Source organism: Moschus berezovskii, chromosome 11 (assembly GCF_049115385.1).
Source record: "Moschus berezovskii isolate FMDL1 chromosome 11, NW_MosBer_1.0, whole genome shotgun sequence".
In the NCBI taxonomy this organism is placed as follows: domain Eukaryota; kingdom Metazoa; phylum Chordata; class Mammalia; order Artiodactyla; family Moschidae; genus Moschus; species Moschus berezovskii.
In genome coordinates, this window is record NC_142470.1 from 9,582,745 (window position 1) to 9,606,285 (window position 23,541).

General features: G+C 46.6%; 1 protein-coding gene across 11 annotated transcripts in view; it reads right to left on the minus strand.

The window, feature by feature from the left end:
- Positions 1-23,541, minus strand: part of MVB12B (multivesicular body subunit 12B) — a 200,674-nt gene that overhangs the window by 45,210 nt on the left and 131,923 nt on the right. The gene's annotated exons all lie outside the window — the stretch shown is intronic.

Here is a 23,541-nt window from a genome sequence, read left to right on the forward strand (position 1 = left end):
AAAGGAAGAAAGGAAGGTCAGTTGGAAACCAGGGGCCTGTTCTTAAAAATACATTTCTTTCAAGTCCAGGGGAAGGGGTAATATTACATGAACTTAAAAAAAAAAAAACAGACCCCACGGGGGAAACAGAAACCCTGCAGGTGGGCACAGCTCCAGGCCAGTGGGGAGGGACAGCTGGACCGGGCCAGGGAACACTCACCAGAGTCTGAGCAGCTCCAGGTGGACGCCCGCAGGGCCTCGTAACTGGCCTCTGGGCCCCATACCCAGGATTTCCTTTAGCCTCAGTCTTCACCCTGTGCCTGTGAGGCTGACCCTGGCCCAGTTTCACCAGGATGACACTGGGCTCAGAGAGGGTTACTGACTTGCTCAGTGTGATCAGCAGGCCGGTAACAAAGTCAAGTGTTGGATATGGGTCTCCTGACTGCTATGTAATCATTTATCGGGTCAGTGGAAGAACCGTGTGAGCAGAGGCCTGGAAGAGACCCCAAATCCAAAATCAAAGGCCGCCTTTCAGTGAGAGAAAATTCAGGGCCCTGGGGACTCTGAGAACACAAATCATTAACAGTCTGCTCAGGGAGGGGTGGCGGGGGGTGGCTTCCCTGGTGGCTCAGCTTGTAAAGAATCCACCTGCAAGGTGGGAGACCTGGGTTTGATCCCTGGGTTGGGAAGATCCCCTGGCGAAGGGAAAAGGCTACCCACTCCAGTATTCTGGCCTGGAGAATTCCGTGGCCAGAACGGCTATACAGTCCATGCGGGTCGCAGAGAGTTGGACATGACTGAGTGACTTTCACTTTCAGACTTCAGTCCTTATTGTGATAGAGTTTCCAAATCGTCTTCTGACAGACGCACTTTGAAAGCACACTTCTTTTGCTTGTTTTTATTGTTTAGTTTTTGGCAGAGAGCGAACCAGCGTCCGGCGGTTGGGGCTCGCAGCTTGATGCCGTCCAGGCTGTTGGACAAGCACCAAGCTGTGATTTCATTTACACGGAGGGTTGTGAAAACACCAGGTGGCTTTAACGGTTCTGCCTGTAAAGGCACCGGTGGCCAGGCGCGAGGGGTGCCCCTCCAGCACACCTCTTCCCACTGGAGCGAGAGGCGACACCACCCTGTTTCCGAGGTCATCTGTGGTGTGATCGGAAGCAGAGAGGGAGCTGTCCTTGCCCCTGAAACAGCCTCCCCCTCGGGACTTGGTATTCAAAGCTTGGACTCATGGTATCTGCTATCAGTGGAAACCCTGTAGGCTGTGATGTGAAGCAACTGGTCATTTTGCTAAGGCACCGCTGGGATTTCATGAGTGGGGGCAACTGGTCAGCAAGGATGCCCATGAGATACTCTGCACCTGAATTGCAGCCCAACTGGGCTACTCCCCGCTTCTCTCCTGCAAAAGCAGTAACTTTCTTTATGTTAAAAAATTGACCCCAACCAAGAGCCAACTGCTGGTGCTGGAAGGGAAAGGGGAGTCAAAAAGGGCTAAGACAGTGAAGAGGGTGTCACTAGGGTGAGAGGCGGAGCGCAGGGTCAATCACAGAGCAGGTGGGAGGCGGGGCAGGGGTGGCCAGTGCCAAGCACAGGAGGACAGCTCGCCAAGGGATGGAGGGGGATCCTGGGTGACAGCAAAGAGCTGGCTGCCCTGCGGTGTGAGGACGTTTGCAGAAAGTACAGATTCTTGAGGTGGCTCCAGAGAAAGCAGGGACCCGGGAACACCTCCGAGACTAAAGGCAGCTTGAGAATTTTCAGAGGCCTTTCTGTCTCTTCTGCTTTTTACAAGGGGGTATCAGAGGGCTCCGGGCAGACGCGGCTGTTGGTGAAGCCTCATTACCAGGCTTGAGGGCCAAGGGGAAACAACTCACTGCAGACGAAACTGGCCTCTGTTGTAAGAAAATATCACCCTTGACCTAATACCCTGGAGTAGAGGAAGCTTCCTAGTCCGAGGAGGCTTCACGACAGCAGCTCCTGGGGCTCCGGAGCTGTCTTTATTTCTCTGGCCACACTGTGTGGCTTGCCGGATCTTAGTTCCCCAGCCAGGGACAGAATCCTGGCCCCCGCAGAGAAAGCACTGAGTCCTATCCACTGGACTGCGGCGGAAGTCCCTCTGCGGCTGTCTTTGGATTCACACCATCGCTTTGAACGTCCTGATCTGGGGCGTGGGAAGGGGTGAAACGGGAACCTGGGCCAAGTACACCAACAGCCTGATCAGCGAAAGCCTGGGTCTTGGCCCAATTCTTTTTTATATAAATAAAACCCACAGTTAAAATTATTACGAACGGTGATGTAATATATGGAGGAATTTATTTAAATGACAAAATTTATTTTAAAAACTTTATAAATGATGTCAACTTTTATTTATAGAATCGTTAGTTCTACAGGCTCAACAAAACGTTTCACTTTTACATTGCTAGGCTTTTGTGGAGAAATTATGGGCTAAAGAGCTGTTTTTAAATCTGGGTAATATCTTTCAGGGAGCCATTCCCTGAAAACATCCGTGGTCTGATTATTGTATTCGGAAGAGATGTTTACTGTTCTAGAATCACCCATGACAGCAAAAACACAGATGGGGGCATCAGGGACACAGAAATCCACCCTCACCCCAATTATTTAGCTGGGTCTCTGTGGGGCTAAAGACATGCAGGGGTTAAAATCAACCATGCCCACACTCTACCCACCAAAAACTTACTCCCACTCTCAGATGGAAAGTGCTTTGAGCTGCAGCCAGGGCCACCACCCATTCTGCCCAGCACTGGACACCAGAGCTGTCTCAGTTACACAGACCGGGGTTCATGGCAGTGAGCTGTGAACAGCACCCAAACACGAAATAATTCTTCCAGTAATAAAAAAAGAAAATGATCAATTTTGCCCCGTGAGGCTCTAGCTGAACAGAAACCAGTCTGGGGACACCAGGAAGAGGCTGGGGCGAAGCACCACATGGCGGCGAGGTAGCTGGTTTAACATTTAAGGGAACAAAGTGGGGGCGGTCTCGGAACCTTTGTAGTTAAGAGGACTGAGGGGCAGAACAAACACATTTTAACAGCCAAACTCCTCCTTTCACACATGTGTAAAACCTCTGGAATTTCACTGCAAAAACTATTTCAAAAGTAATCTTTGAAGTTTGAAAGTAAAAGCAGAAGGGCAAGGCCTTGGTACACAGAGATGGTTTCAAACTGCCGAGGGACTGAGGGAAGGCGCTAATGGGCGGCGGATGGCACCAGATCAGAGCTACAGGCTCACATGTCTGCCTCTGACCCCTGGTTTCACCGTGTCACCTCCTGGTTTAGTTTCCCTGATGGCACAAAAGACATTGGTTTTCTCTCTCTCATTTTGCCCTCTTGGGGCCTGGAGAACCCTCACCGGTCTGGATGGTGGCAGGACTGGTGATGCTGATGATACGGGCAGGAGACGGGACCGGGTGCGCACGTGTCCCTGGAGGAGAGCCCCTGCCTGGGCTGCCTTCTCCGCCGTTTACGGCCCAGAATCAAGCAGAATGACCGCTGCGGAGCAGCCCTTCTGGGTTTAATAAACCACTGGCTGAAAGGCCAACACCCAACAGCAGGCACAATGCAAACTCCACCTGAGAGCCCTGGGTGTGTGTTGGTGCACATCTGCGTGTGTGCGTGTGGCCACACGGACATGCTAGTGCACATCCTGTACACTGTAAGGGCATGCACAGTGTGAAGACCCTGCAGGGCACTCGGCAACCTCTCTCCTTCCTCCCTCTTCCAAAGGGGAGAAAAGGCACCTCGTTTTGAATTCCTGAAGGCGGCTTTCACCAGCTGCCCCTGCTTCTGTGAGCACCCGGGCTGCTGGGAACGGGCCTTTCCTACAACCATCACGCGCGCAGTCAGAGGGTAAAGCGTGTGACTCATCGCTGCCGAGCCTGGGACATTCCAGGTAGTTCTCGTCAGCCAACCGGCCTGGAATTTACGCAGAGACTGGAAACGCGGCTCTGACCCATCCCAGTTCACCGAATCGGCTCTTCACCTTCTACCTGGCTTTTCACGGCTCAGCTGTGACCAGAGGTTGTGAGTTCCGGGGCATCTTTAAAGCTCAATCGGAAAGATAAATAAATCCTTTTGAGGGACACGCATTCTGGGTACCCAGCCTGGCCCTGGGGGTTCTCTCCTTCCGCTACACTGGTCCCCTCTCACTCTTTTTCCTGCTCCTCCAGATTGTGTGAACTCCTGCTGCCTGTGGGGTCGGGGATGTGGCTTGACTGAACTCCCCCGAGAGTCCTGCTACGGCCTGGCAGCCAGGGCTCCTCCTCAGAGCACTGCAGCGCCTGTGGGTACAGCCACCCCTCAGGGTTGTCCCCCCAGCAGGGCCACCGGGTGTTCCCCTCCTCACCACGCGCACTTTCTGCTCCTGCTGTGGGCCAGGCATTTATCTCGAAGCACCACTGTCTTCTCTGAGGAGGCTTTTTGTGACTTCAGTTCTGTTTCTATAGCTGAGGAAATTGAGGCCCAGATGGCCCGCCTCCTGATCATGGTTTGGGGTGAAGGGCGGAGCTGGGGGAGGCTTGGGCCCCAGGCCCCCTGCTCCTCCTCTGACCCCTGCCCTTCCAGCAATGCAAATAACCTGGGCTGGAGCAGACATCCCTGCCCGGCCCTGCCACGGCTTGTCGCCCCGGGGCCTTGTCACTGGGGGAGGAAGACCTGATGGCCCAGACACCCTGCCTTAGTGTCTCTGGTCTCAGGCTGAGGGGAACAGCTGGTTGGCACCCACAGGCCCCCAGGGTGTCCCTGGGATCCCACAGCAGTGACCAGCAGTCCCAGCCCTCAGTAAGGGGACAGGGCCCTCTCACCCTCCACCACACACTGGACGCTAGAGGGTGGAGGTTAAGAGTAGCTGTGGACCCAGCCTGCCAGAGCTGTGTGACTGCGGGTAAGTTAACTAACCTCTCTGAGCTTTCATTTCTGTATCTGTAAGCTGGGATTAAGGATACCTATGCCCCTTTGGGCTATTACGAGTAGAGCATCGGTTTGGGTAAAGCACCCCAAACAGGGGCCAACACTTCATCAATGCCAGGTATTTGCTCTTGGTGTTATTATTCACCTCCTAAACATGAAGGAAAATGATCAATGTCTGTTGTGGAACCCCCAACCTTACCAAAAATCAGTTTCCTGTCAAAAATCCCCACACAGGAAGGGAGCTGGACGGGATTGGTGGGGGGTGGGTCCCTGCTTCACGAGGCCGCTGTGACATGACAAATAAGCTGCAGGCTGGCAACGTCTCCAAGACACATTGGAGTTTACTTTGTCGTTGGGGCTTGCCATCTGTGCTACCCCGACGGGCCCGGCTTCCCAGGCTGCTCTGGGAGCCCACGGGAGGGCCCGTCAGTCCCTGGACAGAACTGCAAGCTCAGCAGGCTATCAGTTATGCTGCCTAATGAGAGGAGATGGAATTTCCCCAGCAGCTCCCTGGGAGCCAGGCCTTCCTTCCCAGGGAGGGCTGGAGTCCTGGGCTGCACGAGGCGGGTCACCCGCAGTGCTCATCACCTGGTGACCGCCCTGCCTGTGCTGCTTTGCCCCTGCTGTGCTGTGGGGGCTGGAGTGGGGGGGACCCAGTGGCCATATGAACTTGATCGCAAAGCCTTCACAGTCAACGTAGTCGCTGCACACATCAGGACGCTGAGGGTACAAAAACTGACGAGGCCAAGCACTTCCCCATGGAGTATCCAGTCCAGGAAACAAAAAAGAAACTTGAAACCAAGAGGAGATGGTCAAAAGCTGTGACAGAATTCTGGGGAAAGCACCATGGACACGCCCAGGTGCATGGTCATGGTTTACTGTGTGACCTTGGGAAAAACCCGCTAGCCTCTCTGAACCTCTGTTCCTCGCGTATAAAACGGGAACAACAGTTTAATAAAGCCCTGTGCTGAAAGCAGTTTCACTCACTGCATATTATTATTCCTAAAACCAAGCAGAGGCATGCCACGCGCTCCTCTGTGGGAAGGCTGGTCCAGGGAGAACAAGGTCGAACCTTCTCAGTATGAATAACGATACAGCAGCCATCTCAGCCTGGGGACAGCTGCCCATGCGGCTCAGGGTTTCCTGGGCCTAGGTCAGCCCTTCCAGGTTCAGGAATTTCTGGGGTCTCTGGGCAGGAAGGGTAGCAAGTGCCTAAATCTGCCCCAATTATAGGCCATCCTTACTCTTAGCCATGAAGGATGAGTCTCTGCCTTCCGGTGGAAATAAGCCTTAGCGAGGAGGTGCCTGGGCCCATCTACTCTCATCTGAAACCACGCTAGTGACAGGAAACCAGGGAGGCCGTGCTCTCATCAACCACACCTGGCCCCCAGGCTGAATGCCACCCCCCCCACCCCACCGTCCCACCCCAGCCAGGGGTTTCTGAGTAACTACTTGTTGAACAAGCACATGGCCTTGTGAATACTCATGGCCTAAGTCTGTCAGCCTCAAGACCTGAGGGAGCAGGACCATGGCTCTCGGGGGCTGTCCCCGCCCACCAGGCTCGCTCTGTGTATGCGGCACTATGGGCCTTCTTCAGTGACATCCCCACAAGCTAATGCACGTCTGATCCCCTTAGTCTGATCTGAACATTTCTGGGGTCGGGTTACAGCAGTGTCTGTGTGGGTGGCCACACTGAGCACCCAGCCACTGCCCCCAGGCTCTGCCAGGCACTGTATGTGTCATCAACCATGCCTGGCCCCCAGGCTGAATGCCATCGCCCGCCCCCTATCCTGGCCAGGAGTTTCTGAGTAACTGCTTGTTGAACGAGCACACAGCCTTGTGAATACTCATGGCCTGCATCTGACACGGGTGCAGGGAGCCTTGTCAGTCCAAGTGAGAGTGGCGGCAAGACACTGGACGGCGGGGGTTTCCAAAGCCTCCTATGCCCCCTACCTAGTGCTCCTGTATGTGTGTCACTGGAGTATTGAAAGGAAACGTGCATGGCTTACACAGCACTGCCAAGGATCAAATAGAGCAAGGGCCTTAGAGTAATCTCTGAAAGGTGAAACAGCTGGTGTTTCATGATGCACTCTAAGAACAAAACAATCCAGCAGCAGCAATCAGCCCCTGTGGTAACAAGGGAACTATGTGGCAAAGACAGACTGAGCAGGGATGGACTGAGCTCCATGCGCTAGGGTTGGGAGACTCCTAGAGCAGAGCTCCCGTCCTCAGGGAGAGGGCCAAGCCTATGCAGGGAAGCTGACGTGCATGTGAAGGGCAACTGAGAGACTGTGCTCACACACAGGTACAAAGTGGGCTGGATGCGTTCAGAAGGAACCAGAGGGTAGCGAGGATCGCCAAGGATGAATGGTCTCTGGGAACAACTGGGGCTGGAGTGCAGGGCGGGGGCTGGTGAAGATGTGGAGGGGACAGGAGGAAGCCCCAAGCAAGGCCCGTGTGGGCAGTACCCTGTGGAGCCTCATTCAGCCAGAGCACAGGGAGGGGTGACAGAGCCACAGCTACAGGGCCCCTGCAAATCGTCTGAGAGCCAATATGGGACAAGAACATTATAGAACTTGAGGCCCCAAACACAAATGGAACAAAAAGGTGGAATTTTATTTTGATGAAAGGTAAAACACACATCATGCGAAATGCGGGGCTGGATGAAGCACAAGCTGGAATCAAGAGTGCCAGTAGATACATCAACAACCTCAGATATGCAGATGATACAACATTAAGGGCAGAAAGTGAAGAGGAACTAAAGAGCCTCTTGATGAAGGTGAAAGGCGAGAGTGAAAAAGCTGGCTTAAAAACTAAACATTCAAAAGACAAAGATAATGGAATCTGGTCCCATCACTTCATGGAAAATAGGTGGGGAAACAATGGACACAGTGACAGATTTCATTTTCTTGGGCTCCAAAATAACTGCGGATGGTGACTGCAGCCATGAAATTAAAAGACGCTTGCTCCTTGGAAGAAAAGTTATGACAAACTTAGCATATTAAAAAGCAGAGACATCTCTGCCAACAAAGGTCTGTATAGTTAAAGCTATGGTTTTTCCAATAGTCATGTACAGATGTGAGAGTTGGACTATAAAGAAGCTAAGTGCCAAAGAATTGATGGTTTCGAACTGTGGTGCTGGAGAAGACTTTTGAGAATCCCTTGGACTGCCAGGAGATCCAACCAGTCAATCCTAAAGGAAATCAACCCTGAATATTCACTGAAAGGACTGATGCTGAAGCTGAAGCTCCAATACTTTGGCCACGTGATGCAAAGTGTCTACTCACTGGAAAAGACCCTGATGCTGGGAAAAATTGAGGACAAAAGGAGAAGGGGGTGAGACAGGATGAGATGGTTGGATGGCATCGCTAGCTCAGTGGGCAAGAGTTTGAGCAAACTCTGAGAGACAGTGAAGGACAGGGAAGCCTGGCGTGCTGCAGTTCATGGGGTCTCAAAGAGTCGGACACAACTTAGTGACTGAACAACAACAAAACACACAATCGTAAACCCTCACGGCCCGAATAACATTATGTTGAAACAAACAAAACCAATGATTAAAATGGTAACGACACAAGAAGAAATTTAAAAAATAAGGGTTACCATCTTGGGTCAAATATGATGGACAAACGTGTATGTGCACATGGATATGGACCCATCCCTCCTAGTTGATCAAAGAATGGTAGAGTATGCGTGAGACACCGTGCCTCACAGAAAGAAGACACAGCTCAAGTGTGAACAGAACATTGACTAAAACCGATCATGTCTCTGACCACCATGCGATAAAATTAGAAACTAATTCAACAAAATCCCAATCACTCAGAAAAAAAAGTTTTCTAACCACTTGAGTCAAAGAGGCAATCGAAACTAAAATTATTATGTATTTATAAATATGAGTACTATATATGAGACTGCCATCAAAGTAACACACAAGAATATTTATATAGCTTTGAATACTTTTTACAGAAAATCATTAAGAACTGAAAACAAAAAAGGTGATGGTCCAACTCAAGAAGCTACAAAAATCCCAGAATAAGCCAAAATAAAGTAGAAAAAGGAACTAATAAAAATAAAAGTAAACAATGAAATGTAAAGAAAAGCCTAATGCCTTTATTAAAAAAATAAAAAACTGGCTGCTTGAAAGATAAATAAGACAAGCCCTTAGGAAGGATAACTAAGAAAAAAGGCAAAAACAATAACCAACAGACCAATAGTGATATATATGACCATGGGTATATTACTTTTAAAATCAAAATAAACTCTTAGGCACAATTTCGTACTGCTAAACTTTAACACTTACGTGAAAAACACTGATTTTTCCCAGTTCAGTTCAGTCCCTCAGTCATGTCCGACTCTTTGTGACCCCATGAATCACAGCACACCAGGCCTCCCTGTCCATCACTAACTCCCGGAGTTCACCCAAACTCATGTGCATCGAGTCGGTGATGCCATCCAGCCATCTCATGCTCTGTTGTCCCCTTCTCCTCCTGCCCCCAATCCCTCCCAGCATCACAGTCTTTTCCAATGAGTCAACTCTTTGCATGAGGTGGCCAAAGTATTGGAGTTTCAGCCTCAGCATCAGTCCTTCCAATGAACACCCTGGACTGGTCTCCTTTAGGATGGACTGGTTGGATCTCCTTGAAGTCCAAAGGACTCTCAAGAGTCTTCTCCAACAACACAGTTCAAAAGCGTCAATTCTTCGGCGCTCAGTTTTCTTCACAATCCAACTCTCACATCTATACATGACCACTCGAAAAACCATAGCCTTGATCAGACGGACCTTTGTTGACAAAGTAATGTCTCTGCTGTCTAGGTTGGTCATAACTTTCCTTTCAAGCAGTAAGTAAGCGTCTTTAAATTTCATGGCTGCAATCACCATCTGCAGTGATTTTGGAGCCCAAAGAAAATGTAAATAATAAAATTGAAAAAAAATCTATCTTTTGTGAAAGAAACTGAAACTGTGTCCTTTTCCCCAAAGCACCCTTAGCTCCCCCAAATGCTTCCAAGTCCATTTAGTTTTTACAGGGAATTTTTTTCATTTTCTTTCCCCCCAAGAAATTAAAATATTTTAAAAAATATACTTATATTTGAAAAAAAAACCGAATTTTTAGGTCACACAAAAACAATATCTTAATAAGCATTAAATTCAACTTCACATATATAAAATATATCAAAATCCTAACTTAAATAACAGCAGCTAAAATCTAGTACCATATATAATGCACCGTACTAAAGTAAGATTTGGTACAAAATACAGTGATAATTTTCTAAATGATAATCATCAAAATAAAATGATTCATATCAATAAATTAAGTGAGAATGAATATAATACATTGATAATTTCTGAAGTTATTTTCATAAGAAATTGAAATTAATGTCTGAATTAAAAAAAGCAAACCCCCAGGAATATAGAAAGGGAAGAACTATTCCTTTAGCATAATCAAACTCTCTCTCCTAAATTACTAGCCTACCTTAGCCTTGATTGTGGGACACTAGAAACATCTTCTCTGAGGCTGGGAACCAAATAAGAATGTAAGCTACTGCCATTATCATTTGCTGTTCTTGATGTTCTGGCCAATAATATAAAGCAAGAAAAAGAAATGCGGTATCAATGTTATCAAAGAGACAAAATCATATCTGCAGATGGCACTGCTGTCTACCGAGAAAACCCAGTGATGGATTGGAGACTCCTGGGAATAACAAGCAAACAGAGGGGCCAGTCACAAAATGAATATTCAGAAACCAGTAGTAGGGACTTCCCCGATGGTCCGGTGGTGAGGACTCTGCGTGCCAATGCAGGGGACCCGGGCTCGGGTTCGATCACTGATTTGGGCAGGTCCCACATGCCAAAAAGCAACTAAACCTGTGCGCTACAACGGCTGAGACCACGCTCTAGGGCCCGTAAACTGCAGCGAAGAGAAGCCCCTGCTCGCTGCAACGGAGACCAGCATGGCCAAAATAAATAAATACATTTTAAAAAGGGGAAAAAAAATCTAAAAAAGTAACCTACAGTAGTTTTACATATATATATAAGCAACCCTCAGTTAAAAAATCATGGGCAAAGCAATAATAACAACAAATTTAAAACCTAGGAATTAGATCATCAGGAAAAAAACTATAATACTTTACTGCGTGATATAAAGGAACATTTGAATGGATGGAGACTCATGTCACATTTCTAGAAGGAATGATCACGTAGTTTAAAGATGATCATTCTCCCAACATTAAGTTGTAATTTTTATATTTTCTTAATCAAAACCTTGAAAGTATTTTCATTGGACTGTAAAGTGATTCCAAATTTCAACTGTATAAAAAATTGAGCTAGAATTACCAGAAACATTCTTAAAATCAACTACAAAGAATAATAAGACAAGATATCAAAACACACACATGTATAATACTTAGTGGTGTGATCTACTCATTAGAATATGTACCCAGGCCAATGAAACAGGATATAAGCCACAAAATCTATCATTGTAGATAACAGGAGGTTAATGTAAGATTGTTTTCAAATGAGTTGGTAAAAAAAAGATTTAATAAGTAGTGCTGTTAAATGTTAGTCACTCGGTTATGTCCAAATCTTTGTGAATCTATGGGCTGTAGCCGCCAGGCTCCTCTGTCCTTGGGATTCTCCAGGCAAGAATACTGGAGTGGGTAGCCATTCCCTCCTCCAGGGGATCTTCCTGACCCAGGGCAGTAGAGCTGGGACAAAGGCAAATAATTTAGGACAACATAATTAGATCCTTATGCCATATATCAGAACAACTTATAGAAGAAATTTAGATTTAAATGTTAAAAAATAAGGAAGGTACCAGAATATATGATAAGATGGAAAAGGCGTTTCAAAAATGTGATGGCAAAAGCACAACAAAAAAAGGAAAAGGAGGATTAAAGGTCAAATCACAAACTGACAAAAGGCAGAAGCAAGGTGAGCGTCAAAAAAAGACTTTGTTCCTTAAGGAGACGCTGCAGCTCAATAGGCACAAACTGGACTTCAACAGAAAAGACGGATGGCTGACCCAGGAAAGGGCTGGAGGGAACCAGCCCTCACTACCCCAACTTTCAGACTGATGAGGAGTTTGGGAGACAGCAGCCAGTTAGAAAGGTTTCAGGGCAAGAAAGCCTCTTTGGCTGACATGGACTTGTAGAGGGAGTCAACCATTTTGGTGGGCAATCTGCCATTACACATTGAAATGTTTAAAAATGCATACATGCCCTAAGGAACAAAGATTCATCTAAAGGAATGCTCACCAAAGTACTACTCTGAGAAGCGAAGACGACGGAAGTATCCAGCCACTGAGGCCTGGTCAGAAAATGTGCATTGGATTCAGGAGGAAAGTTGCACATCTGTTCAATGAGCCCTGAGGAAAGCTCTGGAAATGACGAGTCAAAAGGAGTGGACATTCTCAGGAGCTGCTGATACATTCAACAACGTGGCTGGATCTCAAAAACATTACGCCAGGTGACACACCAAACTGCACATGAAACACACGCGTGACTGCCAGGGACCCGGGGGTGGTGCACGCAATGGGAACAAGGAAACTCTGGGGGGTAATGGGAAAATTCCCTACCTTACTTCTGGTGGTAGATACATGACATTTATCATGTGATCTGGTATTTGTCAGAATTCATTAACTGTACACATTGTAATTTTAAGAAATACACGATAAAGTTAAGGGTGAATTTTACTGTATGTTAATTACACCTCAATAAATCTAACCAAAAAAACCTATAATGGACAATTGGGTAGAAATATACTTTTATATATAAATATACATGGTGTATAGGGGCTTCCCTGGTGGCTCAGTGGTAAAGAATCTGCCTGCCAAGGCAGGAGACTTGGGTTTAATCCCTGGGTCGGGAAGAGGCCCTGGAGAAGGAAATGGCAACCCACTCCAGTATTTTTGCCTGGGAAATCCCACGGACAGCAAAGCCTGGCGGGCTACAGTCCATGGGGTAGCGAAGAGTCAGACACACTTGGCAACTAATAAACAAGAACAAATACATGGTGTATACCTTAAAATAATTGTTTCTCTGGATAATGGGATTATGAATGATCTTTATCCTCTTCTGTATGCTTTTCCGTATGTGCTTATATATTTCTCCATTTTTCTACTGTTATAAATCGGAAAAGTTTGTATCTGTTTTTGATTTAAAAAAAAATCAGACATGGATACCAGAACAGCTATCATAAATTTTTCTGGCTAGCAACAAACTTTTTTTAGGTTCTTACAGGAACTGCCGAGTCCCATCAGCCCTGAGGCAGAACTTTCTGGAGCACCTCCGTTCTAGCCCCTGCGAGGAGCAGGCTCTCAACAGGTGCTCCAAAGGGGTGGTGGGAGGGCTGAGCAGCAACAGGGACTACCTGGCCCCAAAGCCTCATTCTGCAGCTGGGAAAAGTGAAACCCAGGCAAGGAAGCCGCTTTCTCAGGTTTGGAAGCGGTCAAAATGAGCCTTAAATCCCAGAGGGCAGTGCTATTTCCACCACACTGGAACAGCTGTGCAAATCCCTGAGCGACTCCCCAACCTTCCCAGGAGAATTCAAGCTCCTGCCAAGCTGAAGATAAGTAACAGACACTCTAGGCCAACGTTTCCCACACGTCAGGAAACTATCGTGTGTCTCAGCTTCACTTGTTTTTTTCCATGTATAATTACTGACTTTATATTTTCCTTTACATCTGAAAACTCACTTAAAAATTTTAAAAATTAAGTGTTATTTCATTAAAAATTTTTTTTTTCTGAACTACTTTTTAAAAACCCCACAAAGTCACCATTCCTGGGTGTGTGATCCCACTTCCCTGTGAGAGGTGGGAGGTCAGGGTCTCCTGGGGAAGAGCAGGTACCCTGCACCTGGACCTGACTGGTCTGGATGCCTTGTCCAGAGGCTTCTGATGTCAGACCAGAGGCTTCAGAGCCACTGGGTGTCTCTTCCAGGTCTCCGGCCATTGCCCTCTGCTCCAAGAACAGCATGTCTTGGAAGATGGGAACTGCTCCTTCAGCCCAGGTCCCAGGAAGAGATGACATATGAAGCAGGACCTCCATCAACCTGCACTCCCCAACTTGGAACTTGAGTGGCATACAAAACGGTGGTATGGCAAGCCACGGTGGTTTGGGGGATTGTTTGTTGACTGCACCTGCTTTAATCTTATTCTCAACAATACTATCTGCTGATATGCTATTAGAGTTGAAGTAAAAACATCTTAACGGCCATCCACATCTCACACCCCTTCGCGGGCACACATCCCATCTTCTGGCAAACACTGCTACAGCCTGAAAGAGGGAGCGGCTGGGCACCAGAGGAGACGCAGATAAGGCAGCAGCTCTGAACTGAGGAGACTCTGCTCTGAATACTCCCCTAAGAACTGTAAGCTGCACCATCAACTTCATCATTCACTACGCTCATGTGTGTGTAAAACTGCTTTAGGAGTATGCATCAATTGTAAGACAAAGCCGATATTCAGAAACGTTAAGATATACAGGGAAAGCACATCTAAGGTTCAAGGGACATTGGGAAGCATGGGGAAAGCAGAGTCAAGGAGATGACTATGTGGCCAGCTATTTCCCTAAGCAGTGAAGCCTTGTGTTTAAACTTGCTGGTCCTAATTCTTCTAAAAACAAAAACCATTCTGACCATCTAAATATAAAAGGTACTTATCTACTCTACGACAATTATTTAGATACTCTGCATAATGGATACTATTCAGCTATCTAGAACTTTCACTCAGCTCTATCATGCTTTAATCATTAACGGTCCACTTGTTTGGCTCAGGTAAATTACATTTGCATATGCAAATGATGTCTAAATATTCTGTACTATTAATGTTATCACTAATTACATAATAATAGTTACCAATTTCCACACGGATCAAACTTACAGTTTTGTAGCTATTAGGGAAATTGTGCTTTGTAATTAAGATAATCCTCATTTCCAGATGCTAATTAACTATATAATAATTAGTCTCATTCACTAATGCAAATTAAGGATTTTCATCTTTATTGATAAAGGAGTTGCTTCTTATCAGTTAAAGAAAGATAGCCCTGGAAATCTTGCAGAGAAATACTTTTCCCCCCTGTAAAGGTTAAAAGGTAAATCCATTTTTATCAGTCTCATTTGAGAATGCAAATTAGGTCTGATTAATCAAGTCAAAGATAAATGTGCTACTCTTATTTCAGGACAGAATGTATAGGCTTACTGAGTTCATTTCTTTTCCCCTTATAAAGACCCAGATAAACAGAGTCACAAGCAGAAGTCCTCCGAACGGGAGTAATTCATCTGTGGTCAGGGGAAGATCAGGCCACACGCGTGTGTCTCTACTGCACTACCTTTTGTTCCCCCTTCTAGGATCACGGCAGCCTCTCGAAGGAGCTGTGTCCTCATGGGTCAGCCCACAGTAGGAACGAGTGAGGAGAGAGTTTTGTGAGTAAATACACAGGAAAGAGGGGAAGCCACATTCACTTGGATTATTAAGTTTTCTGTGCTCCAAACAGAATACGAACTGGCACCTCCCATCGTGACTAATGAGGGCTGCCTCGGCGAGAACAGAAGGGCTGACAGCCAGCGAGGCCTAGTTGGCAGGCCCCAGCCCAGGCCTCGCCCGCATTCATCATCCACTAAACCAATCCACCAATTCCGCACCACCATTTGTCATTAATTATGCTAATCAGCACACCATTACTCTCTGATGACACTGTAGCTGTTATTAGCTAGTTATGGCTTTTCAAAAGCACAACTTATTGTGCATGCATGGGCTGTGCACGCATTAGCCTACAGGGAAGAGATGTCCAATTATGAAAAGAAGAAATTTGCTATTATCTTTTTATAACAAACCAATTTAGTAATTAGAAAAGTCTCTGAATTCATAGGTTCTTTTTTTTCCCCTCCCCTAAAATAACTGAAACAAACAAACAAAAAATGCTTTTCAGTATTTTTCTGAAAGAAAAGGAAACACCAACATGAAGACTTTTTTTTTTTTGCTATGTGTTTAAAAGTGGGGCCTGGTGGCAGGGGGCTGGGTGGGGTGGGGTGACTATACACAAGAGCAGATACACAGACACTCCTGGTGGTCTGGGCTTTTCTTTGCGATTCTGAATTTGCAGGACACTGTAATACATGTATTTCAGTCACTACGAATGTCTGCGATGGAAGCACACCCGTGCGACCTTTTACAGTTTGCTTATGGCAGGTCGAAGCTGTTCACATGATGTCGCCAGACTGTGCACACCTTACCTGGCAGATGCTTACGGGAGAAGCACAGCAAAGCCCCTTTAACCCTCCCGTGCCCCAGCGATACCGCCAAGGGCGTCAACGCCGCTCAGATGACCTTGGAGACGGGCGATTTGGCCAGATTAGCATGTGCCCAGCACACGGTTTGGGACTGTACTCAGGGCTGGCAGAAGGAAGGAGTCGTCTGGGTCAGCAGCCAGACCAAGGCAAGGGAGACTCTTTTGCCAAAGCTCAAGGCTCCGCAGAGGGGTGGCCCTGACCCTGTGTGTCAGTGGGGCGAACCTGCAGGCTCTCGTGCAAACCGGGCTTTAATCCCAAGTTGTTGTGTTCAGGCTGGAGTCTTTACAACTAGTTTTAGAAGCTTAGTCTGTATTAAGAGCTCATTAATATCATCAGAGTAAATGGGCCTATTAAAACATCTTTAAGCAATATATGAACATAAATCTCCCTAAACTATATTTAATGACTGTACTTAAGATACATTATATGCAAGTCTTAATGAGACATTAGATAGCATTTTGAAGATTAAAATTAGAGAATCCATATAAAGTCTGTCCACTTAATGCAGCCTTAAGCTATACTGATGAAAGTATTACTACCACATTATTACTGCATTAGAACAAATAATTTTAATCATATCTGATTTATGCACGCTCTTTTTCACATAATTTTCATTTTCACAAAAATATATCTTGAGTTTACAAAAGAGGGCAGGTGAAAGGTTTCAGGTTTTTTTAAGTACTCTAGAGGTAAAGAGAATACAGAATTCAGTTAGTACAGCTTATTGAAAGTGCTCTGGGCTCTGAATTACATTTCTTTATATTTGGTCTAATTAGTCATTCCAGTACTGCAGGCAGCCAAACATATTTACCTTCCTATTTAACTTCTTTCAAGACCAGACTAGATACAAAGTAGAAATTAACTGAAAATATTTTGAAGACTAGAAAACAGAACAGTCTACACAATACTGGCAACGGTAACACGTGGGCATCTAATTGAATCTGTTTTTCTGGCCCCTCTGGAGAGTTCACACCCCGAGAGCACCCCTGCCCTGCATCGCAAGTCCCACCCTCAGCAGACACAGCTGGATAGATGACCTCTGAAGTCTGCAACCTGTTTGTCTGGTCCCCTCAATCCTGCCAGAAAGGCATCAATGAAGTCCTGCTTCTACTCTAGGACTGGTAGGGAAGCGGGGATGGGGCATTGTGAACAGCAATCAGTGTTGCTAAAAGAAAAATATATATATATTTAAAAAAAGTTTGATTCCCCCAGGGCTAAAGGAATTGAACCTTTTAAACAGATCCAAATCTGCCTCAAGTCTGTTCAAACAAGGAAGCATTCTCAAGGCCTGTGGAAGACGGCTATGGGCAAGGGGTGATGACGCACAGAACAAAACGAACTACCTGGATGGAGCAGCTGGGCCACAGAAAGATCTGTGAGTCTCTCTGCACAAGGGATTCAACCCTACCTAAAACAGAAATGTACATCCCAAGTCTGTAAAAATCCTGATAAGGTTTCATATACACAGTGGTCCCTTGAAAACAAGTCAAAGTTCAGGTTATATACACAGAAACGGGCCACTTCTTTCTGCACTGTATTTAAAATACTACACACCCAAACAGGATTCCTCTCATGCAACAGAAAAACCTATCCTACTTCCCTCTGCTTTTGGAAGGAATTCTCCCAGAGGAAAGAAACTGGATCTCTCCCTGCATCACGATAACAGCCCTACAATCCCATTTTGGGATGCACCTGCTGAGTTGTCTCCCGCTACCAGCTGAACTGTAGAGAGAATGTTATCCGAGAACATTCTCTGGATAAGGATAAGCCTAGATTAATGTCACCTGGTAAAATGCACAGCCTGGACTTGGATCTGACACCAGCACAAGATGCTTTGCAAAAACTGACGCTTTGGAAAACGTTAGAGACGAATTATCTTTGAGGCTTTTTAGGCTTTTTTTTTTTTTTTGATACTTTATACCAAAGTATAACCACCTTTTCTAAATGCTATTCAATTACGAAAGGCTTCTGGGATTATGTAAATCAAGACAAGTCAACCGGTGACACCTCTCTTAATATCAATAGAATGAGATTATCTAGCCTTTCTTTCCCCCACTCACAGAAGAAGAAGTAGCACAATTTAAACTCTGGTCATTAAAAGAAGACCACTATTCTAGCATGTAAAATCTGCAGGAACAAGCCTATTTCCATTTGTGTCTCTCAGATACTCTCTCCCTACAAGGAACTACTGCACAGTACAATTTTGCATTTTTAACTGTATGAATTAGGCATTCTTCATAAATAACAGCTATGTTCTATACACAGGAGCTCCTTTTTATTAGGGACACAGTAATGAACAATGAGCAATATGTTCTATTATTCTTTGTCAAATCACAAAATGCTACATTAGAATAACTGTGCTGGTCAATGTAATATAGTAGATTAAATTCAACTTCTGTGGAAAAACCACTGTAAAACAGCACGATAAGAAGGCTATAAAAAATTTAATTTTACTCCAAACTCCATCACAAAAAAAATGGTGTGAAAAGTAATTTTGCATAATCAGTACACGCCATCTGGAACAATTAACCGATTTCTATAGAACTATGAGGATCAGTCATATCTGCTTATTAAAGATCAGAAATTATACAAGTAATAAATCCTTGAAAAAACTAAGCGTACTCCCGCCTGTCAACGCTATTTTAACTTCAAATACTGAAGAACGCCTGATAAGGCTGAAAAGAAGAGATTAATATATGCAAATTACATCCAGCATTTAAAATCCCCACAACTGTCTCCGGTTTTCTGTCCCTTATTGCTGCCTTTATGTTTTATTCATACACCAACTCACCTGTCACTTCATAAGCTATAATATTATGGGGGTATTATTAAACAGCATAAAGCCGTGCTTTAATTGGAAAGCTTCATTGCATTTTCCAATTATTTGGAGTAAATTAAAAGCAGATGCACATAGTTTAATAAGGAGTCTAATATCAGTTCCGGGAAATCAAAATTCATTGTCATTACTAGGCCGTGATAGTTTTGCAAACTGTACTCAATTTCAGAGGTTTTCAAAAGAAAATCTGTCTATGCAATCTGTTAATTGTCATTCGGTTAATAACTGTTTAAATATCCAAACTACACAGCAGCTTCCTATTAAAAAAAATTAAACTGTGGGGTTTGTGCAAGCAAACAAATCCTGCGAGCCACTCCTGGGCTGGGCTGGGCTTCTCAGACTTGCGGGTTCCCCAGGAAACAATGGAGGCCAGGAGCCACCCACCCGCGAAGGACCAACGTTCTGTGCTCTGAGCGCTGGGGATCGCAGAGCCATCAGACAGCTCTTGGTGGAAAAGGGCGGAAGCCCTGTTATAAATCGTGCTTCCTGAGGTCTGCGCTGCTCAGCAAAAAATTAGCTTCCAAAGTTTTAATTGGTCTGCCTAAAATAAATCCTTTTAATGAGTGAATGAACTGATTCAGGATGCAAACATGGAAAAATCAAGGAGAGCAAACCTCGCAAGCAAATTGTTGTTTTTAAAAACTGACCCCTAAAGGGCCATCTCTTACTGGTTTGTGACCCGGGAATGGAGCGTCACCAAGGCCCTAGCTGGGGCTGCCAGGGTGCCTACACATGGAGTGAACTACCAGACAAAGGACTAAGTTCCAAGCCATTATGGATTTACAGAATGAAATCTTAAAGGTTACTCTTCCTGAGGAACCCTGCTCTAAGCTGCAGTAATATCGGAGCTCTGCACCTACAAGCTGCGTACATACAGATGCATGTAGCTAAAGCATTTACAAATGAAAAGTCACGGGAATACTCACACTAGTACACGTAACCTTTTCATTTTTGCACCAAGTGACAGACTTTTTCAAATCCTAGGTGTATAAATTATAATAGGACAAGTAGTAATTGACTTTTAAACTCCACCCACTGTGAGGGCTACAATTAATCTGTTTTTAGCATAAGAACTGCTGCTCTGCAAAGTTCATAACTTGTAGGCTCTTCTCCCCCAATCCAATTAAAACCTTGGAGACTTTCTGAAAGGTAACAGCACAGGATTTCTTCATCTCCCAGTTCAAAGGGCATAGCGGTTTACACCCCAATCATCCCAGGGCAAGCACCCCCCGAGACCAGAGAGGACACCAAATGCTTGAAGGTGAGAGAGACTTCTGGCAACACAACCAGAAACTATGCACAGAGATGAAGATAAAAGCAGTTCTTGTGCAGTGATCCGAAAATAGCCTCGCTCTCTCTTTTTTCCCCCAAAATTACCTGTTTTAATAAAGCAGACACACCGTGCCCACTGAACCATCTCATTATCTGCAAAAATGATGAGTCAAAACAATAGTTTGCAAAAATAAATGACTAACCTCTGATTAAAACGTCTGTCCTCATTAAATCCAAATAAAAGGTACAATATCTTTTTTAAAAAGGCTGTCCGAAGAATAGAGCAATCCCTTAGCATCGACAGATAGTCTGGTATCCTTTCCTGAGATGGGAATGTCTCAGAAAGTGGCTGAAACTACTCTTCCAAACCCCAAGAAAGATGGTCTTCAGTGCACAGCGTGTCCCATGGCTGTCAAGCCAGCCTTGGGCACAGGCCTTGGAGCCCCACTGGCCCGGTGGCCACTCTGGAGCATGAGGGAGCCTTCAGGATGTGCCTGGTGGGTGGTGGGACTCTCGACATATCCTGAGACCAAGCCTCAGCTCACAGGTCTGTAAGGACTCTGGGGCAAGGGTCCTAGGATGGGAGGGACAGGAAAGAAAGAGCCAAAAGACAAAGAAGAAGGAGTCAAATGTTTCGAGCGTTGAGAACAGGTAACACTCCTTCTTCAGTCCAGAGCTGATTTGAGGAGAAGGGAAGGGGGAAATCGGAGACTGATTTAAACTCTGAGAAGTTCTCTTTAAAACTGTTTCACCTACTAACAAACTTGCATCTCAAGCAATTATAGATTTCTGAACTAGGGTGGAGGGTTGGACCCTAACCTGGGCAGGCTCCAACCCATGAGTCCTCCTCCGGCCCTGCCTTAGTGGACCTAAGCCCCGCTCCTGACTGCATTTTAGGTAGGGTGGGGGTGGGGGTCCTACTTCAGGGGGAAATATGACCCATGCTCCCTGGAATGTCAGGGTCTACGACAGTCATTCGAGCTACCATTTCTGGGGGGCCTGCTCAGTACAAGGCACTTCACATACATCATCCCTAATCCTCAAGTTTTAGAAGAGGAAATGACTGAAAGGTTACATAAACTGTCCAAAGTCATGCAGCTGGGGAGGGCGGATACAAAGGGTGGGTCTCAAGAATCAATCCAACAATGAGGATCTCAGAGCACCTCCCGTAGGCTGGGCTGCCTGGGTGTGAGACTTGCGGTCCTAACCTCCCAGGACAGACCGTGGACTCCAGTGGAGAACTGAGCACTGAACCAGATGGTACAACCAAGAACAGGTCATCCTTCTCAGAACTGGGAAAACCAATCAGATGGCAAAGTTTACAAGCAGCTCAACAGTCAAGAGGCTTATGGCCAAAGAAGGTGCCCATGCTGGGCCTACGAGAGGCCCAACCACCTTTGGCCGGAAGAAGGGTGAGAGGTGGCTGTGTAATTCACAAGCCAAGGGGCCTTCTGACAGGAGTGACACTGGCATTCTGTTAGCCCAGGGCATATTTAAGGTAAACACAGGGGGCAATGGAACAGAAAGATGGGTAGGTTTATTGCCTCCAGGTAGCAAGCGATTAAGTACTTCTAAGCGTGTCACCAGGAGCGATGCTTAGGGCCGACGAGGCGAGCTTTGCTCTCTCATTCAAAATTATGGATGTCGCCTCGCCGGTGGATCATCAGATCGTTCACGCTATAAAACAAGCCAGGCGTGAGAAACCGCGCGCTAACAAAGGATCTCAACCTTGGCTGAGAGCTCTGCATCACTCATTGTCTCAGAGACAATCGAAAGACAAATCTGAGGACTGAGGGCCCTGCGTTCTCTGGGACGTGATAAATACACCCCATCCCAACTCTAGGCTGGAGCAATGAAGTCTGTTCTTTAAACATAAACAGGTTAAGACCGTCACTGGCCATTTATAAACAGATGGGGAAAAAAGTACTGGGTATTCAGGACACGAACGCCAAATGCACAGCAACGGATGGATGCAGGTATTCCGTCCACAGGAAAGGCGGCTTCGTTGCTGCAGAACAGATCAGAACTCTTTGGTCCTGAGGCCAGCAGTTAAATGCACCCATCCTGACATCCTGTGCAGCGGATAGAGAAAACTTCCCGTCTCATCACGGGATCCTGTGCAGCTGTCCAGCTGCTCCCCGAGTTCTACCAACTCCATCATTACTCACTAAGTCATCAGGAGTCTACATGCCCACCTGGCAGCTGATCCCCGAGGACTATTGAGGTAGGTCAGCCAGGCTGGAGCCTGGAAGCGGGGACACACAGGCGGCAGCAGAACAGCTGGGACCAGGAGCACACGGGGTCACACAGGGTCTGGAACGGCTCAGTCACCTCGGTAGAGACTGGCACCTTAGGAAGCCCAACCTAGAGGGTGAAGCTTCAGAGAAGGGGGCACTATGCTGACTGTCAGTTCACATAGGAGCCCTGCTGTAGGCAGGGTCCAGAGAGCTGGGGTGGGGGAAGATGCCCACAGTTCAGTCCCAAGACATGGGAAGGTGTGTCTGGGCTGGCTACAGTCTCCTCAGGGCTGAGGGGAAACCATGGTAAGGGGACACCCAGGTGCCCAGAGCTCCCCCCAACCCCAGACAGAGGTTTCCAACAGCAGGACCAGCGGTAGCCTTGCCTGCTGATGGTGGGGAGGTTCCTTGAAGCATCCGGAGTATTGCCCTTGCTGGTCTGAGAAGGATCTGATAAGGGGCGCAGGGAGGCGCTGTGGGATAATTACAATCATAAGGACACCCCCACAGCACCTTCTATGTGCCAGGCTTGGTTCTAATCCTCACTGTAAACCACTGCTGTTCCCATTTGACAGACGAGGAAACTGAGGCCCAGGAAGGTGAAGGCCCTTGCCTACGGCCACTCAGCTTTACGAGAGGGGCTGTGCACTCAGCTCTGCAGTGTTCTGCCCAGCAGGACCCACACTTACCCCTGGAGGTCCCCTGAGGATGTGGGGGTGGGGGAGGGCATCATCAGTCAAGCATGGAAGACCTCACTCTGACGAGGTCCCAGAGACAATGGTCCAGGGCTCACCTGAGATTAAACAACACTGAGACCTAATAAACCGATGAGTCCTCATGTGAGCCACTCTGGGTGTGTGTGTCCTTCCAACTTTGCTTGACACGGAGGGACAAGGTCCCCAGCTAGAAGTTGTTGTCCCCAGGGTAGTGGCGGGGAGGTTAGAGGCTGGTTGGCCTTGAATGTCAGCCCTTCCGCTGACTAGCACTGCTAACTATGGGTAAACCACTCTCAAA